This window comes from Heptranchias perlo, chromosome 10, assembly GCF_035084215.1.
Source record: "Heptranchias perlo isolate sHepPer1 chromosome 10, sHepPer1.hap1, whole genome shotgun sequence".
NCBI lineage: Eukaryota > Metazoa > Chordata > Chondrichthyes > Hexanchiformes > Hexanchidae > Heptranchias > Heptranchias perlo.
The window spans coordinates 84,639,568-84,650,588 of record NC_090334.1 but is presented as its reverse complement, the minus strand read 5'-3'; the positions used below and the strand labels follow the sequence as shown (position 1 = coordinate 84,650,588).

Sequence of the window (11,021 nt, the reverse complement as noted above, 5' to 3'; positions counted from 1 at the left end):
AATATATCATCCCTCCTTATGGCAGTAATTGATTCTTTAATTAATATTGCGACCCCCCCCTCCTCTTATACCTCCCCCTCTGTCTCGCCTGAAGATTCTGTACCCCGGAATATTGAGCTGCCAGTCTTGCCCCTCCCTCAACCATGTCTCTGTGACAGCAACAATATCATACTCCCATGTGTTTATCAACACCTTCAGTTCATCCACCTTATTCGCAAGACTCCTTGCATTAAAATAGATGCCATCCAGCCTTGCCCTCACATATTTGCCCTGTCTTCCAAGCTGACTTGTTTTTTTCTCTATATTTGGCTGCACATCACCCCCTATTGTAGCTCCACTCTGTATGCCATCCCCCTGCCAAGTTAGTTTAAACCCCCCCCAACAGTGCTAGCAAACCTCCCCGCAAGGATATTTGTCCCGCTCTGGTTCAGGTGCAACCCGTCCGACTTGTACAAGTCCCACCTTCCCCAGAAGCAGGCCCAGTGATCCAGGAAACTGAAACCCTCCCTCCTGCACCAACTCTTTAGCCACGCATTCATCTGTTCTATCCTCCTATTTCTATACTCACTAGCCCGTGGCACTGGGAGTAATCCAGAGATTACAACCTTTGAGGTCCTGCTCTTTAATCTGCTACCTAGCTCCCTAAATTCTTGATGCAGGACCTCATCTCCCTTCCTACCTATGTCGTTGGTCCCAATGTGGACCACGACCTCTGCCTGCTCACCCTCCCCCTTGAGAATGCCCTGTAGCCGCTCAGTGACATCCATGACCCTGGCACCAGGGAGGCAACAAACCATCCTGGAGTCACGTTTACGGCCACAGAAACGCCTGTCTGTTCCCAATGGCCGCCAATGGTGAGGCGAGGGGAGTGGGGGTTGCACCACAGGCCAGAGTCGGGAACGGTGAGTTTTGAGGGGCGGAAATGGAGATTGGGAGAGGGCGAGGCCAAAACTGGGCGACATGGACATGTTGGGCCGAAGGGCCTGTTTCCATGTTGTAACTTCTATAAGAAGGGATTTAAACAACTTTACTGAGTTTAAGCCCGATCCTGGGCAGGATTTGAAAGCTGCCGATAATATTATTTCTGCAGAGATTTAAAATGTTCCTTTTTTTAAATTTATGTTTTTAAATGTGGGGTAAAAATCCAGACAGGCCCCAGCGAGGATCGAACTCGCGACCCCTGGTTTACAAGACCAGTGCTCTAACCACTGAGCTATGGAGCCGCGGTGCTGAGAATCCGCAGGAGCCGCTCCATCTCATTCACAGGCCGGGACTGTGCTGAGCTCCCCCGGTACCCTGGGCCGCCTCCAGGCGCAGGGCCCGCCGCCCCTCTCCCGCCCGCAGCGCTGCCCCTTTTCCCCCAACTCCCGTCCCCCGACTTTCATGTTGAGGCTTTAAATTATTGTTAATGGAGCCGGTCGCTGCACCGTCAGCACTCGGCCGGCAGAGGGCGCGCCCGTCAACCCCCGAGCGCTGCACTGCGCGCTACCCGCCAGCAGAGGGCGCGCCCGTCACCCCCCGAGCGCTGCACTGCGCGCTACCCGCCAGCAGAGGGCGCGCCCGTCACCCCCCGAGCGCTGCACTGCGCGCTACCCGCCAGCAGAGGGCGCGCCCGTCACCCCCCCCCCCCCCGAGCGCTGCACTGCGCGCTACCCGCCAGCAGAGGGCGCGCCCGTCACCCCCCGAGCGCTGCACCGCGCGCTACCCGCCAGCAGAGGGCGCGCCCGTCACCCCCCGAGCGCTGCACTGCGCGCTACCCACCAGCAGAGGGCGCGCCCGTCACCCCCCCCCCCCCGGGGAACCGGAGGTCGAAAAATGAACAGAAATTGGGAGCGAGTGGGTGAATCCGGGGGCGAAGGAATGCTCATTATAATATCAGCTCATTTAATGCTCATTATAATATCAGCTCATTTAATGCTCATTATAATATCAGCTCATTTAATGCTCATTATAATATCAGCTCATTTAATGCTCATTATAATATCAGCTCATTAAATGCTCATTATAATATCAGCTCATTAAATGCTCATTATAATATCAGCTCATTAAATGCTCATTATAATATCAGCTCATTTAATGCTCATTATAATATCAGCTCATTAAATGCTCATTATAATATCAGCTCATTAAATGCTCATTATAATATCAGCTCATTAAATGCTCATTATAATATCAGCTCATTTAATGCTCATTATAATATCAGCTCATTAAATGCTCATTATAATATCAGCTCATTAAATGCTCATTATAATATCAGCTCATTTAATGCTCATTATAATATCAGCTCATTAAATGCTCATTATAATATCAGCTCATTTAATGCTCATTATAATATCAGCTCATTTAATGCTCATTATAATATCAGCTCATTTAATGCTCATTATAATATCAGCTCATTTAATGCTCATTATAATATCAGCTCATTAAATGCACATTATAATATCAGCTCATTTAATGCTCATTATAATATCAGCTCATTTAATGCTCATTATAATATCAGCTCATTAAATGCTCATTATAATATCAGCTCATTAAATGCTCATTATAATATCAGCTCATTTAATGCTCATTATCATATCAGCTCATTAAATGCTCATTATAATATCAGCTCATTAAATTCTCATTATGATATCAGCTCATTAAATGCTCATTATAATATCAGCTCATTTAATGCTCATTATAATATCAGCTCATTAAATGCTCATTATAATATCAGCTCATTTAATGCTCATTATAATATCAGCTCATTTAATGCTCATTATAATATCAGCTCATTTAATGCTCATTATAATATCAGCTCATTTAATGCTCATTATAATATCAGCTCATTAAATGCTCATTATAATATCAGCTCATTAAATGCTCATTATAATATCAGCTCATTAAATGCTCATTATAATATCAGCTCATTAAATGCTCATTATAATATCAGCTCATTAAATGCTCATTATAATATCAGCTCATTAAATGCTCATTATAATATCAGCTCATTTAATGCTCATTATAATATCAGCTCATTAAATGCTCATTATAATATCAGCTCATTAAATGCTCATTATAATATCAGCTCATTTAATGCTCATTATAATATCAGCTCATTAAATGCTCATTATAATATCAGCTCATTTAATGCTCATTATAATATCAGCTCATTTAATGCTCATTATAATATCAGCTCATTTAATGCTCATTATAATATCAGCTCATTTAATGCTCATTATAATATCAGCTCATTAAATGCACATTATAATATCAGCTCATTTAATGCTCATTATAATATCAGCTCATTTAATGCTCATTATAATATCAGCTCATTAAATGCTCATTATAATATCAGCTCATTAAATGCTCATTATAATATCAGCTCATTTAATGCTCATTATCATATCAGCTCATTAAATGCTCATTATAATATCAGCTCATTAAATGCTCATTATCATATCAGCTCATTAAATTCTCATTATCATATCAGCTCATTAAATGCTCATTATAATATCAGCTCATTAAATGCTCATTATAATATCAGCTCATTAAATGCTCATTATAATATCAGCTCATTAAATGCTCATTATAATATCAGCTCATTTAATGCTCATTATAATATCAGCTCATTAAATGCTCATTATAATATCAGCTCATTAAATGCTCATTATAATATCAGCTCATTTAATGCTCATTATAGTATCAGCTCATTTAATGCTCATTATAATATCAGCTCATTTAATGCTCATTATAACATCAGCTCATTTAATGCTCATTATAATATCAGCTCATTAAATGCTCATTATAATATCAGCTCATTAAATGCTCATTATAATATCAGCTCATTTAATGCTCATTATAATATCAGCTCATTTAATGCTCATTATAATATCAGCTCATTTAATGCTCATTATAATATCAGCTCATTTAATGCTCATTATAATATCAGCTCATTTAATGCACATTATAATATCAGCTCATTTAATGCTCATTATAATATCAGCTCATTAAATGCACATTATAATATCAGCTCATTTAATGCTCATTATAATATCAGCTCATTTAATGCTCATTATAATATCAGCTCATTAAATGCTCATTATAATATCAGCTCATTAAATGCTCATTATAATATCAGCTCATTTAATGCTCATTATCATATCAGCTCATTAAATGCTCATTATAATATCAGCTCATTAAATGCTCATTATCATATCAGCTCATTAAATTCTCATTATCATATCAGCTCATTAAATGCTCATTATAATATCAGCTCATTAAATGCTCATTATAATATCAGCTCATTAAATGCTCATTATAATATCAGCTCATTAAATGCTCATTATAATATCAGCTCATTTAATGCTCATTATAATATCAGCTCATTAAATGCTCATTATAATATCAGCTCATTAAATGCTCATTATAATATCAGCTCATTAAATGCTCATTATAATATCAGCTCATTTAATGCTCATTATAGTATCAGCTCATTTAATGCTCATTATAATATCAGCTCATTTAATGCTCATTATAATATCAGCTCATTTAATGCTCATTATAATATCAGCTCATTAAATGCTCATTATAATATCAGCTCATTAAATGCTCATTATAATATCAGCTCATTAAATGCTCATTATAATATCAGCTCATTTAATGCTCATTATAATATCAGCTCATTTAATGCTCATTATAATATCAGCTCATTAAATGCTCATTATAATATCAGCTCATTAAATGCTCATTATAATATCAGCTCATTTAATGCTCATTATAATATCAGCTCATTAAATGCTCATTATAATATCAGCTCATTAAATGCTCATTATAATATCAGCTCATTTAATGCTCATTATAATATCAGCTCATTAAATGCTCATTATAATATCAGCTCATTTAATGCTCATTATAATATCAGCTCATTTAATGCTCATTATAATATCAGCTCATTTAATGCTCATTATAATATCAGCTCATTTAATGCTCATTATAATATCAGCTCATTTAATGCTCATTATAATATCAGCTCATTAAATGCACATTATAATATCAGCTCATTTAATGCTCATTATATTATCAGCTCATTAAATGCTCATTATAATATCAGCTCATTAAATGCTCATTATAATATCAGCTCATTTAATGCTCATTATCATATCAGCTCATTAAATGCTCATTATAATATCAGCTCATTAAATGCTCATTATCATATCAGCTCATTAAATTCTCATTATCATATCAGCTCATTAAATGCTCATTATAATATCAGCTCATTAAATGCTCATTATAATATCAGCTCATTAAATGCTCATTATAATATCAGCTCATTAAATGCTCATTATAATATCAGCTCATTAAATGCTCATTATATTATCAGCTCATTTAATGCTCATTATAGTATCAGCTCATTTAATGCTCATTATAATATCAGCTCATTAAATGCTCATTATAATATCAGCTCATTAAATGCTCATTATATTATCAGCTCATTTAATGCTCATTATAGTATCAGCTCATTTAATGCTCATTATAATATCAGCTCATTTAATGCTCATTATAACATCAGCTCATTTAATGCTCATTATAATATCAGCTCATTAAATGCTCATTATAATATCAGCTCATTAAATGCTCATTATAATATCAGCTCATTTAATGCACATTATAATATCAGCTCATTTAATGCTCATTATTATATCAGCTCATTAAATGCTCATTATGATATCAGCTCATTAAATTCTCATTATGATATCAGCTCATTAAATGCTCATTATGATGTCAGCTCATTAAATGCACATTATATCAGCTCATTAAATGCATATTATGATGTCAGCTCATTAAATGCTCATTATGATATCAGCTCATTAATGCACATTATGATGTCAGCCCATTAAATGCTCATTATAATATCAGCTCATTAAATGCACATTATACCAGCTCATTAAATGCAAATTATAATATCAGCTCATTAAATGCTCATTATAATATCAGCTCATTAAATGCATATTATAATATCAGCTCATTAAATGCTCATTACAATATCAGCTCATTAAATGCACATTATGATGTCAGCTCATTAAATGCTCATTATAATGTCAGCTCATTAAATGCACATTATGATGTCAGCTCATTAAATGCTCATTATAATGTCAGCTCATTAAATGCACATTATGATATCAGCTCATTAAATGCACATTATGATGTCAGCTCATTAAATGCTCATTATAATGTCAGCTCATTAAATGCACATTATGATATCAGCTCATTAAATGCACATTATGATGTCAGCTCATTAAATGCTCATTATGATGTCAGCTCATTAATGCACATTATGATGTCAGCCCATTAAATGCTCATTATAATATCAGCTCATTAAATGCACATTATACCAGCTCATTAAATGCAAATTATAATATCAGCTCATTAAATGCTCATTATAATATCAGCTCATTAAATGCATATTATAATATCAGCTCATTAAATGCTCATTATAATATCAGCTCATTAAAATGCACATTATGATGTCAGCTCATTAAATGCTCATTATAATGTCAGCTCATTAAATGCACATTATGATGTCAGCTCATTAAATGCTCATTATAATGTCAGCTCATTAAATGCACATTATGATATCAGCTCATTAAATGCTCATTCTAATATCAGCTTATTAAATGCACATTATAATATCAGCTCATTAATGCACATTATAATATCTGCTCATTAATGCACATTATAATATCAGCTCATTAAATGCTCATTATAATATCAGCTCATTAAATGCTCATTATAATATCAGCTCATTAAATGCTCATTATAATATCAGCTCATTAAATGTACATTATAATATCAGCTCATTAATGCACATTATAATATCAGCTCATTAAATGCATATTATGATGTCAGCTCATTAAATGCTCATTATAATATCAGCTCATTAAATGCTCATTATAATATCAGCTCATTAAATGCTCATTATAATATCAGCTCATTAAATGCTCATTATAATATCAGCTCATTTAATGCTCATTATAATATCAGCTCATTAAATGCTCATTATAATATCAGCTCATTAAATGCTCATTATAATATCAGCTCATTAAATGCTCATTATAATATCAGCTCATTTAATGCTCATTATAATATCAGCTCATTTAATGCTCATTATAATATCAGCTCATTTAATGCTCATTATAATATCAGCTCATTTAATGCTCATTATAATATCAGCTCATTAAATGCTCATTATAATATCAGCTCATTAAATGCTCATTATAATATCAGCTCATTTAATGCTCATTATAATATCAGCTCATTTAATGCTCATTATAATATCAGCTCATTTAATGCTCATTATAATATCAGCTCATTTAATGCTCATTATAATATCAGCTCATTTAATGCTCGTTATAATATCAGCTCATTAAATGCTCGTTATAATATCAGCTCATTTAATGCTCGTTATAATATCAGCTCATTTAATGCTCGTTATAATATCAGCTCATTTAATGCTCATTATTATATCAGCTCATTAAATGCTCATTATGATATCAGCTCATTAAATTCTCATTATGATATCAGCTCATTAAATGCTCATTATGATGTCAGCTCATTAAATGCACATTATATCAGCTCATTAAATGCATATTATGATGTCAGCTCATTAAATGCTCATTATGATATCAGCTCATTAATGCACATTATGATGTCAGCCCATTAAATGCTCATTATAATATCAGCTCATTAAATGCACATTATACCAGCTCATTAAATGCAAATAATAATATCAGCTCATTAAATGCTCATTATAATATCAGCTCATTAAATGCATATTATAATATCAGCTCATTAAATGCTCATTACAATATCAGCTCATTAAATGCACATTATGATGTCAGCTCATTAAATGCTCATTATAATGTCAGCTCATTAAATGCACATTATGATGTCAGCTCATTAAATGCTCATTATAATGTCAGCTCATTAAATGCACATTATGATATCAGCTCATTAAATGCACATTATGATGTCAGCTCATTAAATGCTCATTATAATGTCAGCTCATTAAATGCACATTATGATATCAGCTCATTAAATGCACATTATGATGTCAGCTCATTAAATGCTCATTATGATGTCAGCTCATTAATGCACATTATGATGTCAGCCCATTAAATGCTCATTATAATATCAGCTCATTAAATGCACATTATACCAGCTCATTAAATGCAAATTATAATATCAGCTCATTAAATGCTCATTATAATATCAGCTCATTAAATGCATATTATAATATCAGCTCATTAAATGCTCATTATAATATCAGCTCATTAAATGCACATTATGATGTCAGCTCATTAAATGCTCATTATAATGTCAGCTCATTAAATGCACATTATGATGTCAGCTCATTAAATGCTCATTATAATGTCAGCTCATTAAATGCACATTATGATATCAGCTCATTAAATGCTCATTCTAATATCAGCTTATTAAATGCACATTATAATATCAGCTCATTAATGCACATTATAATATCAGCTCATTAATGCACATTATAATATCAGCTCATTAAATGCTCATTATAATATCAGCTCATTAAATGCTCATTATAATATCAGCTCATTAAATGTACATTATAATATCAGCTCATTAATGCACATTATAATATCAGCTCATTAAATGCATATTATGATGTCAGCTCATTAAATGCTCATTATAATATCAGCTCATTAAATGCTCATTATAATATCAGCTCATTAAATGCTCATTATAATATCAGCTCATTTAATGCTCATTATAATATCAGCTCATTAAATGCTCATTATAATATCAGCTCATTAAATGCTCATTATAATATCAGCTCATTTAATGCTCATTATAATATCAGCTCATTTAATGCTCATTATAATATCAGCTCATTAAATGCTCATTATAATATCAGCTCATTAAATGCTCATTATAATATCAGCTCATTTAATGCTCATTATAATATCAGCTCATTAAATGCTCATTATAATATCAGCTCATTTAATGCTCATTATAATATCAGCTCATTAAATGCTCATTATAATATCAGCTCATTTAATGCTCATTATAATATCAGCTCATTAAATGCTCATTATAATATCAGCTCATTTAATGCTCATTATAATATCAGCTCATTAAATGCTCATTATAATATCAGCTCATTTAATGCTCATTATAATATCAGCTCATTTAATGCTCATTATAATATCAGCTCATTTAATGCTCATTATAAAATCAGCTCATTAAATGCTCATTATGATATCAGCTCATTAAATTCTCATTATGATATCAGCTCATTAAATGCTCATTATGATGTCAGCTCATTAAATGCACATTATATCAGCTCATTAAATGCATATTATGATGTCAGCTCATTAAATGCTCATTATGATATCAGCTCATTAATGCACATTATGATGTCAGCCCATTAAATGCTCATTATAATATCAGCTCATTAAATGCACATTATACCAGCTCATTAAATGCAAATTATAATATCAGCTCATTAAATGCTCATTATAATATCAGCTCATTAAATGCATATTATAATATCAGCTCATTAAATGCTCATTACAATATCAGCTCATTAAATGCACATTATGATGTCAGCTCATTTAATGCTCATTATAATGTCAGCTCATTAAATGCACATTATGATGTCAGCTCATTAAATGCTCATTATAATGTCAGCTCATTAAATGCACATTATGATGTCAGCCCATTAAATGCTCATTATAATATCAGCTCATTAAATGCACATTATAATGTCAGCTCATTAAATGCAAATTATAATATCAGCTCATTAAATGCTCATTATAATATCAGCTCATTAAATGCATATTATAATATCAGCTCATTAAATGCTCATTATAATATCAGCTCATTAAATGCACATTATGATGTCAGCTCATTAAATGCTCATTATAATGTCAGCTCATTAAATGCACATTATGATGTCAGCTCATTAAATGCTCATTATAATGTCAGCTCATTAAATGCACATTATGATATCAGCTCATTAAATGCTCATTCTAATATCAGCTTATTAAATGCACATTATAATATCAGCTCATTAATGCACATTATAATATCAGCTCATTAAATGCTCATTATAATATCAGCTCATTAAATGCTCATTATAATATCAGCTCATTAAATGTACATTATAATATCAGCTCATTAATGCACATTATAATATCAGCTCATTAAATGCATATTATGATGTCAGCTCATTAAATGCTCATTATGATATCAGCTCATTAAATGCTCATTATGATGTCAGCTCATTAAATGCACATTATATCAGCTCATTAAATGCATATTATGATGTCAGCTCATTAAATGCTCATTATGATATCAGCTCATTAATGCACATTATGATGTCAGCCCATTAAATGCTCATTATAATATCAGCTCAAATGCACATTATATCAGCTCATTAAATGCAAATTATAATATCAGCTCATTAAATGCTCATTATAATATCAGCTCATTAAATGCATATTATAATATCAGCTCATTAAATGCGCATTATAATATCAGCTCATTAAATACACATTATGATGTCAGCTCATTAAATGCTCATTATAATGTCAGCTCATTAAATGCACATTATGATGTCAGCTCATTAAATGCTCATTATAATGTCAGCTCATTAAATGCACATTATGATATCAGCTCATTAAATGCACATTATGATGTCAGCTCATTAAATGCTCATTATAATGTCAGCTCATTAAATGGACATTATGATGTCAGCTCATTAAATGCACATTATGATATCAGCTCATTAAATGCTCATTATGATGTCAGCTCATTAAATGCACATTATGATATCAGCTCATTAAATGCACATTATGATGTCAGCTCATTAAATGCTCATTATAATGTCAGCTCATTAAATGCACATTATGATGTCAGCTCATTAAATGCTCATTATGATGTCAGCTCATTAAATGCACATTATGATGTCAGCTCATTAAATGCTCATTATGATATCAGCTCATTAA

General features: G+C 32.6%; 1 non-coding gene across 1 annotated transcript; it reads right to left on the bottom strand.

The window, feature by feature from the left end:
* Positions 1 to 1,150: 1,150 nt before the first annotated feature.
* On the bottom strand, positions 1,151 to 1,223 carry trnat-ugu (transfer RNA threonine (anticodon UGU)). The gene has a single exon. It is a non-coding gene; the product is annotated as a tRNA-Thr (tRNA).
* Between the last annotated feature and the right edge of the window lie 9,798 nt (positions 1,224 to 11,021).